Source organism: Elephantulus edwardii, unplaced genomic scaffold (assembly GCF_000299155.1).
Source record: "Elephantulus edwardii isolate Elephantulus edwardi_28Jun2011 unplaced genomic scaffold, EleEdw1.0 scaffold00243, whole genome shotgun sequence".
Taxonomy (NCBI): Eukaryota; Metazoa; Chordata; class Mammalia; order Macroscelidea; family Macroscelididae; genus Elephantulus; species Elephantulus edwardii.
In genome coordinates, this window is record NW_006399993.1 from 803,495 (window position 1) to 817,330 (window position 13,836).

General features: G+C 40.8%; 1 pseudogene; it reads left to right on the plus strand.

The window, feature by feature from the left end:
* The window catches only part of LOC102860058, a 41,167-nt pseudogene extending 30,639 nt beyond the window's left edge, over window positions 1-10,528 (plus strand).
* Window positions 10,529-13,836: the final 3,308 nt, after the last annotated feature.

Sequence of the window (13,836 nt, forward strand, 5' to 3'; positions counted from 1 at the left end):
CTTGTTGTGGTGCTCAAGTATTTCATAAATTCTGGATATAAGTCCCTTATCTGATATGTTATTACCGAATACTTTTTCCCAGTCAGTGGCTTCCCTTTTTGCCCTACTGGAGAAGTTTTTGGATGTGCATAGGGATTTGAGTCTTAGAAGATCCCATTCATCTATTTTATTTTCTCCTGGTTGTAGGTTATTTCAGTTGTTCTTTGTTTTTCAGGCTGCATACTATTCCATTGTGTGACTATACCACAGCTTCTCTATCCATTTGTTTGTTGATGGGCACTTAGGTTGTTTCCAACTCCTTGCTATTGTGAGCAAAGCCATGATAAACATGGGTGAGCATATATCTGCTTGGGCGGCAGTTATGGTCTCTTTGGGGTGTATTCCCAGTATTGAAATTGCTGAGTCAAATGGTATTTCTATTTGCAACTTCTTCAGAAAGTGCCACACTGCCTCCCACAGTGGTTGCACTATTCATAGTTGTTCTGATTTGCATCTCTCTTAGAGCTAAGGATTTTGAACACTTCTTCACGTGTTTGTTTACCATCTGAATGTCTTCTTTGGTGAAGTGTCTGTTCATATCCTGTGTCCATTTTGCAATTGGGTTGTTTACCTTTATCTTATTGTGGGGTTTGAGTATTCTATAAATTCTAGATGTAAGTCCCTTATCAGACATGTCATTGCCAAATATTTTTTCCCCAGTCGGTGGCTTCCTTTTTTACCCTGTTGGAGAAGTTTTTGGGGTGTGCATAGGGATTTCATTCTTAGACGGTCCCATTCATCTATCTTATCCTGGCTGTAGGTGTAGATTTTTTAAAAATTGCCAAATATTTTATTACATTAAAAAATTAAATAGATTCTCCCATTAATTCTCCAGTTTGAGGCTATTGTGAATATTCTTGTACAAATGAGAGAGGGCTTCAGGAGATGGAAGATTGTGAGGATGATGCAAGATTGTGCAAAGTTTCCATCTGTTGTAGAACAACAGGCATAACAACAACATCATAATTCAATAAGTACTCTATGTTTTAATGCCATTTCTTTTACTCAGCACAATTATTTTTAGACTTATTTATGTTGTTGCTATGTATTAGTCCTTCGATTTGTGTATCTCGTCACCCAGAATTCCCTAGCCTGGGCCAGGACCTTTCCTCTATATATTCAATGCTATCTTCTTCCCCGTGGGAGGATTTAACATCTATATACTGTTGTACTACTAATTTCATGTCTATTTTATGAACATTTATTAACTAGAATAGATGGATGAATAATGTAACAATAAACACAATTGCCAGTGCTGGTGATACCTCTACTTCCCAGTGTATCTAATTTATGGTCGCTGCCCTTAACACAGCTAATGATAAACTACCTACAATGGATGGTTGAATCCAAGTGTTGGTAAATTTTAGAAACACTTCTCCTTTGTTAAGTGCTAGCAGTCATAAGTCATTTAGGTCATGAGCAGAGTTTCACAATTCAAGCATAGTTTGACTTTCCTTTAAAGGAGGAAAGACATAGTTAGGCTGAGCTTTCTCAGACTTTCCTTTCCAAACTTTGCACTGAAGAAGAGAAAAACCAAAACAAATCCACCAAATGCTCCACTGAAGAAGGATAGGCAATCTCATCCTGTGTCATTCGGACCTGGGATCTGACTCAAAGGTACACAACAAGAAAACAAACACCCTTAGCCCAAGGGCCTTGGGTAACTGCAGATGTATCTATTTGTGTAAGTATGGAGTAAATGAAATCAGTTGAGGTTCACCTCAGATGCCTTCTTAGCTTAATTTGAGGAAAAGAAATGAAGTACAGATGCAGACAGGTTTCAATGCACGACTAAACATGTGTCTATCTCTGGATCCTTCCCGCTGACAGCCACCTGTGTTTTCCAATATCTAGCAGGTTTCCCAGCAACAACTGGTACATAAAATTCAGAATGAGGGAAAGATTCCAAGATAGCTGGGCCATCCCTGATGCCATAATCAACCAGTGCCCCTCCTGCCTACCTAGAATCCCACAGAATATCTTGGATTATTTCTTCCTTTCCTTTTGCCTTTTTCTCCCTCATGTGCCTAGAGTTAGGACCGGTCCCAGCTGTCATCGAAGTCTCCACTGTGTGCCACTGTAAACTTGAGTTATAGAGGCAATACCCATCATCAAACCAAGCTTATTGCCATCAAGGCAATACCAATTCCTCATGACCCTATTATAGCAAAAAGTGGATTCTCACTATCAGGCTTCCAAAGCAGTAATCTTTCTCTCCCACAGGGTAGAGAATATCTTTTATTGACTATGCAAAGGCATTTGACTGTGTGGATCACAACGAGCTATGGCTCATCCTTTGGCCGAACACTTAAAAACTGTGCCACCAAGGATCTGTATGGAGATATGCTTCCATCTGCCAAGCACACAGAAGTTTCAGTACAGTATTTTTACATTTCATTTTTCAATAGCTCTATGAGCTAGGAACTGCATTTATTCCCATTTTACAGATGAAAAAAGTAAGTTGAGGGGATTGAAATACATAATTGACTGTCCTTTTTTATGAATAGGAAGCTTTCGAGATGTTGAATTGCTAAGCCAAAGGTAGAACCTCTAAAGAAGTTCAAATCTACCAGTAACACCAGCAAGGGAGAAAGATGGGCACTCTCCTCCCATGCAGTTTATAGCCTCTGAAAACCTACTAGAGGGTCAGCTCTGAGTCACTTCTGACTCCACAACAGTGAGCTGAGTTTTTACTAATACAGTATGTCTCCACAGGGCTGTACTTTCAGAATGCTTTCCTCTTTAATCCTGAAAATAATGTGGCTCAGAAAAAGGAAGTAACTTGTCTGTGGTAGCACTCAGCTGAGCAGTGGCAGGTTAGGAAGTAGAATGTAGGACATTGGACTTTGAATCCAGGTTCCTTCTCTGCACCAATTGCCTTGAAATATAGAGAAATTCCTGAAGACTGCCTGCTCTTACTCAGGGTTCAGACAAAAAGGGACCTTTGGTTCTGAGTGCCAAAGGGTCACCTGAGCCTAAACTCCAGAGTCCCTAATTTGCATGGCATGAACATTTGAAAGAAAGGAAATGCTGACTTAGGGGAGAAAAGTAAGTGTGTGCTACTGGATGGGAAACTCAAGCAGTGTACCATGATCAAGAAATGCTTCAAAATAAAAATAAGTTTCTAAAAAGAGTGAGTAAATAATGAACGCTGGATTGGAACAGATGAAAGGAAAAACAGTCTGAAAGAAATATATGATTAGGTATTATATGTATGGCAACAATCTGGAATAAGAGGTGCACTGCAAAGTGGACTAGGGGAAGGGGAGGGAAAAATATACAACAATTAATGAATATACATTTTTTAAAAAAATGTTTCCACTAGTCTCAAAAATACGGTTAGGATAAGTAAGGATAGGCTGAGAGGAAAGAACAAATGGGAGTGATATCACTGAGCTTGGCTTGTGTTAGATCTCAAAAGAGACCTTAGCAATCATTTTGTCTGGTCTCTGAACCATGGTCTCTGAATCCCTTCAGTGACACCCTGTCTGAAGATCATCTAGGTCACTGATTTTCAATTTTTAATGTATTCTCAAATCAACTGAAGAGATTTTTAAAAATTTGTATTTCTGTAGAAAACTCAAGTCAGAAGATACAGAGCTCAGAACAATATTTATAGCAATCATCCTGGGTGATGCTGCTCTCCACAGTCTGAAAAAGATTGACTTCTGGGTCTTGTATAATTACCTAGCAGTTAAGATGTTTTCAGTTGCAAAAAATAAGAAAATTCACCTTGTAAAAAGGACCTGGAAAAAGAAAAAAAGGACCTGGCAGTAGAGGTATCTGACCTCCTCTAACTTCATAATGAGGGAGGAAGGTCAACATCAACAGCCTAAGGTTTATTCTTGGAGCAGAGTTGAGACATGCGTCTACCCGTCAGCTTTTTCAAAATTATAACACCAGTTACTAATTATAACACTCTTCTTCTCTACTAGATTCCAATAATTCACTGCAATAGAACACATATAACTCACAGACCATATTTATGACTATGGGGTTTATTAGGGACGTAAAATGTTACAATCTATGCTCAGAAACTACCTGGCTCTGACTGAGATTTTCAGCCTTGAAGTCCATCGGGATCGGCGCTCCTTGGACAAGTGGTAAAGTTCTGCTGTTGTTGTGTATCACAGAGTCAGAACCCACTGATAGCTGATCCTCTAGTGGATTTTCAGATTGCACGGTAGGAGATTTGTCCATCCTCCCATGGAGCAGCTGGTGGCCTCGAACTGTGTGCCCTTGGGATTGCAGTGCAGTTTCTTCCCACTAGGCCACAAGAGCTCTGTTGTTTTTATGTGCCGTCAAGGCCTGAAATTAATAGTGACCCTATGTACAATAGCTCTGAAATCTGTCCTATTCTGAGCCAATCTCACTGTTTCCAACACACCTGCCCATATTACCCTAGTCTCTGTGTCAATCCATCTCATCCAGGATCTTCCTTTCCTGTGTTGTCCCTCCACCCTTCCAAGCATGGTATCCTTTCCAAGAACTAATCCCTCTGGGCCACATGTCCAAAGTACATGAGACAGAGCTTAAAATTCCTTGCCTCCCGAAAACAAATTGGTTTCACCCTCTCCAGGACAGACCTGTTTGTTCTCTTGGCAGTCCATGTTCAACACTTTTCTCCAGCACCACCACTCAAAGGTATCAATTCTTCTTCAGTCATCTTTATTTATTATCTAGCTCTCTGATGCATAGCAAGTAATTGTGAAGGGCAGGCTCAGATGAACCTTAGTCTCTAGACTGACATCTTTGCACTTGAGCACTCGGGAGAGGTCCGTGACAAAAGACTTTCCTAATCCAATTCATCTTTTTATTTCTTGGCTGTTAGTTCCAAGAGTGTTAATTGTGGATCCAAGCAAGCTGAAATTGTTAGAAGTCTCAATCTCTTCTCCATCTATCATGCCGCTAGTTGGCCAATTAGAGAGAATCTTTGTTTTCTTGATGTTGAGCTTCAATTCATATTAAAGACTTCAGTCCTTGACTTTCGGCAGCAGATGCTTCAGGTCCTCCTCAGTTTCAGCAAACAAGGTTGTGTCATCTGCATAATGCAAGTTGTTGATGAGTGTTCCTCCAATTCTGATGCCACATTCCTCCTTTTAAAGACCAGCCTCCCAAATGATATATTCTGCATAGAGATTGAACAGGTATGGAGACAGGACGCAACCCTGATGCAAGTCTTTCCTGATTTTGAATGATGCAGTGTTTCCTTGCTTTGCTCTGCTCTGATGACTGCCTCCTGGTTTCACATGAGCACAATCAGGTATTCTGGGATTTCCATTCTTTTCAAGGTTATCCACAATTCGTTGTGATCCACACAAACCATGAAGCACAGATAGACATTCTTCTGGGACTCTGCTTTCAGCCTAGATCCATCAGACACTGGCAATGATGTTCCTAGTGCCACAGCCTCTTCTAAACTCAGCTTGTACTTCTGGTTGTTCTCTGTTGATGTACTGCTCCAGTCGTTTTTAGATAATCTTCAGCAAGATTTCACTTGCATGTGATGGTAGTGATAGTGTTCAATAATTTCCACACTCTATCCCTTTCTTTTTTTATTTGTCTTTTTGTGACTGAGATAGTTCACTCAGGATAATGTCCTCCAAAGTCACCCATTTTGAATAATATTTCAGTATTCTTTGTTTTTCAGGCTGCATATTATTCCATTGTGTGACTATACCACAGCCTCTCTATCCATTTGTTTGTTGATGGGAACTTGGGTTGTTTCCAAATCTTTGCTATTGTGAACAAAGCTGTGATAAACATGGGTGTGCATATATCTGCTTGGGTGGCAGTTATGGTCTCTTTGGGGTATATTCCCAGTAGTGGAATTGCTGAGTCAAATGGTATTTCTATTTCCAACTTTTTGAGAAACTGCCATACTGCCTTCCATAGTGGTTGCACCATTTTACACTCTCACCAACAGTGAATAAGGGTTCCAGTTTCTCCACAACCTTGTCAACATTTGTTGTTTGCTGTTCTATTGAATTTTACTATTCTTACTGGGGTGAGATGATATCTCACAGTTGTTTTGTATCAGATAACCCTTTTTTGGAATGATAATAAATATGGATATCTTCCAATCAGCTGGCCAGATAGCTGTCCTCCAAATTTCTGGCACAACATGATGAGCACATTCAGGGCAGCATCTGTTTGCTGAAATATGTCAATTGGTATTCCATCAATTTTGGAGCCTTGTTTTTTTTGCCAAGTCCTTCAGAGAATCTTGAACATCTGCCTTCATCACCATTTTACCAAGAGGTACTCATTTCACCAGCACACCTCCTATTCCTAAGTACATAGCCTTCTTGCTTTGTGGGCCCAGGCACTCACAACACTGTCTCCTGCTCATCTCCTGGTTCTTCTGCCTCTTCTGCCACCATTTCTCTGCCAGTTTTCCACCATGGTGACATCTCAGCAAGGTGCTATACTCTCTTTTCGGTTGAGGAAGATCTCAGAGCATGGATCCCAGGTCCAAAAGAAATGTTCCATTCTTGCCTCTTATTTTATGGTGGTTGTAAGATGTCCCTTTTTGCTTTGGAATGGCTCATTTTAAGTCTGAAGTGATGGAAAAACTGACCACATCCTTATTAATATTCTACATACCTTATTTGCATAGTTCCATCTAATCATTTGATTGAAGTTAAAAAGAGTATGGGTAGAAGAGACATATTAAGTAATTCTTTGCATGGCACAATTTAAAATTACTTAACAAAAATGTATTTATTGAAATAATGAAAAAGATCAACATGAAGGCAAACTTCTATTTGAACAGACACTAATACTGATTTTCTGCAATCTTTGGCTTTGCTGTTCTCGTGTGTATCAGTTTCCTTTTCAGGCTGGGGTTTCTTCAAGTCAGCTTTGTCATTCTCAACTATAAGAGAGCATTATCTGTCATAATTTTTGAACAAAAGTCCAGAGTTTTACTCTGATTGAACCTGTATAGCTTTGATAGGATTAGATAAGTTGAGCCCACCTGTGGCAGGAATAGGTTCACATCCACTTAAACCACACAATTATCATTACTTTTTAAATTTTTATTTTATACATCCACTTCCTAAACAACATGCCTCTGGAAACTCTATGAACTTTGATAAGTGACAACAATTATAGCAAGGCTTCAGGCCTTTTGTTCATAGGATCACTATGAGTCATGTTCGACTCAACGACAATCAACAACAACATTTGTTTTATTTACAAAGTTCACATACATTGTTTTCCACACTGGATCTTTCTCACTTCCATCACACACACACACCCCACCTATCATATTTTGTGACCCAATGATTAGCACTCTCCACCCCCACCCATCCTCACCTCTCTGCTCCGACTCTTCCCCTCCTTGGGTCCTCATACTCATTATATAATAATGGTCTTATATAATATTTGTCCTTATGGAACTGAGTTAGTTTACTTAGCATAATGCTCTCCAGTCCCTACCAAGTGAGGTAATTATAAAATCATTGCTACTGCATGCTGCATAGTATTCCATTGTGTGAATGTACCATAACATTTCAATCCATTTAATTGTGGTTGGACATTTGGGCTGTTTTCATATTCCTGCAATGATGAATAATGCTGCTATGAACATGGGTTTTCAAGTCCCCACTTGTGCCTCAATTCTCAATCTCTCAGGTATATTCCAAGCAGTGGAATAGCTGGGTCATATGGAATTATATGTTCAACTTTTTGTGGAAGCACCAAACTGCCTTCCAGAGTGGTTGTACCATTTTACAATCACACCAAAAATGTAAAAGAGTTCCTATATAGCCACATCCTCTCCAACATTACTTGCTGTCCTGTTAAACTTTGCTACTGCTACTGAAGTGAGATGGTGTGTCATCGTGGTTTTGATATGCATCTCCCTCACGGCTAGTGATTTTTTTTTTCTTTTCATGTGCCGCCAAGTCGGATCTGACTGGCACAGGAGAAGATTGACCCTCCTTCTCCAGCGGGGCATCTGGTGAATTTGTGTGTGTGTGTGTGCGCGCGTGCGCGTGTATCGTCAAATCAGATCTGACTGGTACAGGAGGATATTGCACCTCCTTCTCCGGCAGAGCGTCTGGTGGATTCGAACCGTGTTCCTCTGGGATTGCAGTGCAGCTTCTTGCCACTAGGCCACCAGAGCTCCCCCCATCTGGTGGATTTGAATCGTGTGCCTTCAGGATTGCAGTGCTGCATTTTGCCACTGGGCTACCAGAGCTCCCTCCTATTGCTAGTGATTTTGAGCATTTCTTCATGTATCTGTTGGCCATCCAAAAAACGTACTGCAATGGGAAAGTCTGTGGTTAGGGACCTCTCTAAAGTACTCAAGAGCAACAGTGTCTCTCTGGAGACTAACGTCCGCCTGATACAGGCCATGGCTTTTGCAATCACTCATTATGCATCAGAGAGTTGGACAATGACTAGGGAGGATAGAAGGAGAATTGACGCATTTGAGCTGTGGTGCTGGAGAAGAGCATTGAATGTACCATGGACTGCCAAGAAAACAAACAGATTCATCGTAGAGAGGATTAAACCAGGCTGCTCCTTGGAGGCAAGGATTCTGGGGCTTCGTCTGACATACTTTGGACATGTTGTAAGGAGAGACAGGTCTTTACAGAGGGACATCATGTTGGGCAGAATAGAGGGACAGTGCAGGAGGGGAAGACCCTCTATGAGGTAGATTGATTCAGTGACTGGGGTAATCAGGATGGGTGTGTCAGAGGCAATGAGATTGGCACAGGATAGAGTATAGTTTAGGGCTGTTGTACATAGGGTCACTATGAGTTGCAAACGACTCGACGGCACATAACAACATGAAAATTCTTTCCATGTCTTTTGCCCATTTTGTAATTGTGTGATCAGTCTTTTTCTTATGGAGGCCCTGTAGGATTCTGTACACATTTTAATAATTCAAGCCACATAATTATTAAACATTGTGGAAATACAGATGATGGGGAAATAATCACAATGTCCACGACAACTTCTAAACACTGGGCAACTACTACTTCACTATATTGGTTGTCTATTGTTATGTATTTAGTGTTTCTGTGCTATATGCTAGTTTGTTGCATATTTGCTGTATGTCAATTTGTTGGGTCTTAAAAGCTTGCAAGTAACCATTCAAGCAATAATAATTTGTCTAAAGCAACAGAAGGAGAAGGAGAGTTTAAAATGTTGTTGTCGTTAGGTGCTATGGAGGCAAGTATGACTCATAGTGACCCTGTGAACAACAGATCTGAACTTGGTCCTATCCTGTGCCATCTTAACACTCCCTGACACAGAAGAGCCCATGCAGCGGTCACTATGTCAATCCACTTAGTTGAGAACCTTCCTGTCCTTCGCTGACCCTCCAACTTTCCAAGCATCATGTCCCTCTCCAAGAAATTGCCCTTCGTAACAACATGCTAAAAGTATGTGAGACAAAGCCTTATCATACTTGCCTCCAAAGAGCACTCCGGCTGAACTCACGCCAAGACATATTTGCTTGTTCTTTTGGCCATCCATGGGATGTTCAGTGCTGTTCTCCAACATCACAGCTCAAAGGCATCAATTTTTCTTCTGCCATCCTTATTCATTGTCAAGGGGTCAGAAAGACTATGGCCTGAATCAGATGCACCTTAGTCTTCAAAGTGACATCATTACTCTTCACTAATTTGGAGAGATTCTAAACTGCAGACTTTCTCAGTGCAATATATCTCCTGATATTCTGACTGCTGATATCAAGGGTGTTAATTGTGGATTCAAGTAAGATGAAGTTGTTGACAGTTTCAATCTTTTCTCCACTCATCATGATGCTGCCTATCGGTTTGGTGATAAGAATTTGTTTTCAGCAGTGCCACAGGTGCCACTCTGGCTGCACTCTCAGTCTGGCCCTCCTGCTTCTCAGTTCCAGCTTCACCATGGCTCCCAAAGGCACCTTAAGAGCAGCCATCTGAGGAGGGTCTGCTCCTGCAGGAGGCTTTCAGCTGTAACCTTTCTGGCCAAGTCCTCTACACTGTTCTTTGGCAATGCCTTCTTCCTTGTGTCCTCCATCGTCATCTATCTGTACTGCTGAATATGGCATATGGACCTCATTCGATCTGCTGTTCGGTATAGTGTGATGACCCTAGTAAGCACTTACTTGGTAGCCTTTGCATACAAGAATATCATATTTGTTCTCAAGCACAAGGTGGCTCAGAAAAGGGAGGATGCTGTTTCCAGAGAAGTGATTTGGAAACTTTCTGAAGCTGATAACAGAAAAATGTCTCGGAAGGAGAAAGACAAAAGAATCTTGCGGAAGAAGATTGTAGCTGCTGATTATGAAGCTACAACATTTTCTATCTTTTATAACAACACCGTATTTATAGCAAAACGTTATGGTTTTGGTTCTTGTTGCTTCCTTCTTTGTTCTAAAAACCTTCTACCCCACTATATGAACTATACTATATACAAAATGAACTATATTTTGCCCATCAGTGCTTCATCAGGGCTCATTGCTCTCTTGTTCACTGTCTTCCAGTAGATCACCCCACCCTTGTTCCCATTCTCAAGAAAGACGATCCTTCTCAGATAATTTGTTCAGCATACAGATTGAATAGGTATGGAGAGAGAATACAGCCCTGATGTACTCCCTTCTCAGTTCTGTTCGCACAACAGCCTCTTGGTCCAGGTATAAGTTTAACACGAGCACAATTAAGTGCTCTGGGACTCCCATTCTTCTCAATGTCAGCCACAACCTGGTATGATCCACACAGTCAAATGCCTTTGCATAGTCAATAAAGCAAACTACACATTTTCTGTTATTTTTTACTTTCAGCCAGGATCTATCTGGCATCAGCAATGATATCCCTAGTGCCACGGCCTCTTGTTAATCCTGCTTGAGATTCTGGCAGTTCCCTATCTATGGACTGTTAGCTGCTCTTGAGAGATCTTCAGCAGTACTTTGCTTACATGTGATATTAATGATATTGTCCAATAGTTTCCACATTCTGTTCAATTATCTTTCTTGGGAAAGTAAACAAACATGGACCTCTTCCAATCTGTTGGCCAGATCACTGTCCTCCAAACTTCCTAGCATAGATTGGTGAGTACATGCAAGGCCACATCTGTTAATTTAAACAACTTGGTATTCCATTGATTCCTGGGGCCTTATTTTTTGCCAAGGCCTTCAATGCAGCTTCCACTTCCTCCTTTATTACCATAGGCTCCTGCTCATGGTTTCCTGAAGTGTTTCAGTGTCAATCAGTTCTTTTTGGTACAGTGATTCTGTGTATTCCCCCAGCTTCTTTTGATGCTTTCTGGGCCATTCAATGCATTGCCCATAGCATCTTTCAATATTGCAGCTCAAGGTTTAAATTTGTTTTTTCAGCTCTCTCAACTTGAGAACTGCAGAGCGAGTTCTTCCCTTTTTATTCTCCAATTCCAGCTCTCTGCACATTCAATTATTATACTTTTCTTTGTCCTCTCAAGCTGTCCTTTGAGATCTTCTGTTCAGCTCTTTTACTTCAGTATGTTTTCCCTTTGTTTTGGCTTCTCAATGCTCTAGTGCAATTTTTAGTCTTCTGACATCCACTTCGAGTTTTTCTTTTTCCTCTTTGTAATGACCTTTTGCTTTCTTCATGGGTATTATCCCACAACTCATCTGGTCTTCGATCATTAGTGTTCAATGTGTTGCAGGAATTCGACCTCCTGCTCAGCGACTCCAGGCGAAAAAACAGTGCTACAATCTCTTTTGATAAAGCAAGGAAGACTTTGTTGTCCGTGAGGAGTGCTTACAAACACCACAGCCTCTTAAGGGTTAGCTCCCCAAACGCAAAATGTTCTCTATTTATGCTTACAAGGTAGTGGCTGGGGTCTCTTTTCTTCTATTGACTAGTTTTTACATACATCATGATTGGTTAGTTAAACCTTTTGGGCAAAGAGGCTTTAAGTAATTTAGGTGTACAGGGAGAAAGGTCATAGGATAGTTAAATTCCCTCATTTGGTTACTGGGCCACCAGCCCCCAGCAGGTGGACTGGTTTTGTGGGGTGGTTGTTTTTTTTTGTTTGGGGGGGTCTTTTGGTTTTTTTTTATTAATTTTAATGAAACTTTACAGCAATTTTGGATTTCCATTCATTCATTGTTGTACTTTTCTCTCTGCCCACCCCTCCACTCCAGTTTGTTCTTCTCTTTGAAAAGTAAAAGAAAAATTCTTTCATTGTTATACAAACCCTCCCCCCCAAGTCCACTCCACTATGCAGCCTTCATTCTGGACTCATGTCATGACAGTAATACCTAATCATCTATCCCTTTTAAACAATTCTCTCTCTCATCTGTTTCAATGCAGTATACATAATTTATCCCATATTTCTCAGTCTCCCACCCAACCCCTATATCAGTCCTATTTTACAACAGTGGCATTATGCAATATTTGTCCTTTTGTGACTGAGATATTTCACTCAGCATAATGTCCTCCAGAGTCATCCATTTTGAATAATATTTCCTGAGTTCCTTGTTTTCCAATGCAGCATAGTATTCCATGTGTGACTATACCACAGCTTCTCTATCAATTTGTTTGTTGATGGACACTTAGGTTGTTTCCAACTCTTTGCTATTGTGAACAAAACCACAATAAACATGGTGTGTTTTTTTAATTGTTGTTATTTATTGCTGAACTTATACCTCCTTTCTATGGTTAGAGCTGTTCACCTGCCGCTGCTCCTGGGGGTTGAGTCTGCTAAACAGGTTTCCTGTTTTTGTATAGCTAGTATCTTCTTGGGTCTGGCCCTGCCTTAAATGCCTCAAACCTATTCCGAAAATGAATTTGAAATTCGGATGGAATACATTCAAGATCATGATTCTTGTGGACTTACTTTAATCTTTTTTGGCCTCAATTTGAACCTGTACATGAGTAATCAATGGTCTGACCCACAGTCCACCCCTGGCCTACTTTCAACTGCTGATATTGAGCTTCTCCAACAAATTCTTCCACAGATGTAGTCAATTTGATTCCTATACAGCCCATCAGATGAGATCCATGTGTAAAGTCATTGTTTTTTTGTATTTCAAAAAGGTATTTGCAACTCTTTTTTTCATGTACGCAATTGAAATGCCATCAAGACTGAGGAAGACCCCAAACTTAGGGGCCAAGTGAGCCATGGCCACGGCCTCATTGGGAAGCACCAGGAGCACCCTGGAGGCCAAGGTAATGCTGGTGGCTTGCATCACCACAGGATCAACTTTGACAAATACCATCCAGGTTATTTTAGAAAGGTTTGTATGCAACATTACCACCTGAAGAGGAATCAGAGCTTCTGCCCAACTCTCAATCTCGACAAATTATGGACCTTGGTCAGTGAAAAGACAAGGATAAATGTTGTAAAAAACAACACTGGAGCTGCTCCCATCATTGATGTGGCTTAGTCAGGTTACTACAAAGTTTTGGGGAAGAGAAAGCTCTCAAAGCAACCAGTCATTGTGAAGGCCAAATTCTTCAGCAGAAGAGCTGAGGAGAAGATTAAGGGTGTTGGGGGAGCTTGTATCCTGGTGGCTTTAGGCTGTGTTAATTACACGGAGGTTGGTTAATTAAATGTTTCCCCCCTATGATCTGAGTGTAGGTTCTTTGGTGACATCTATCTCTACATCGCTACTAGTGCAGCTAATACTGAGCAGCATCAGGACCTCTACTAAGTATGGGGGCCCATGTTTCCCTGCTGAAAACTCCTGCCGATAGAGAGGCGTTAGCACTTCAGAGGTTTTGTCATTATCTAATAAAATATTTATAAAGTCAGGGGAAGGGGAAGGTATTTGCGATGAAAAAAAATCATTGACAATATGAAATTTGATTATTC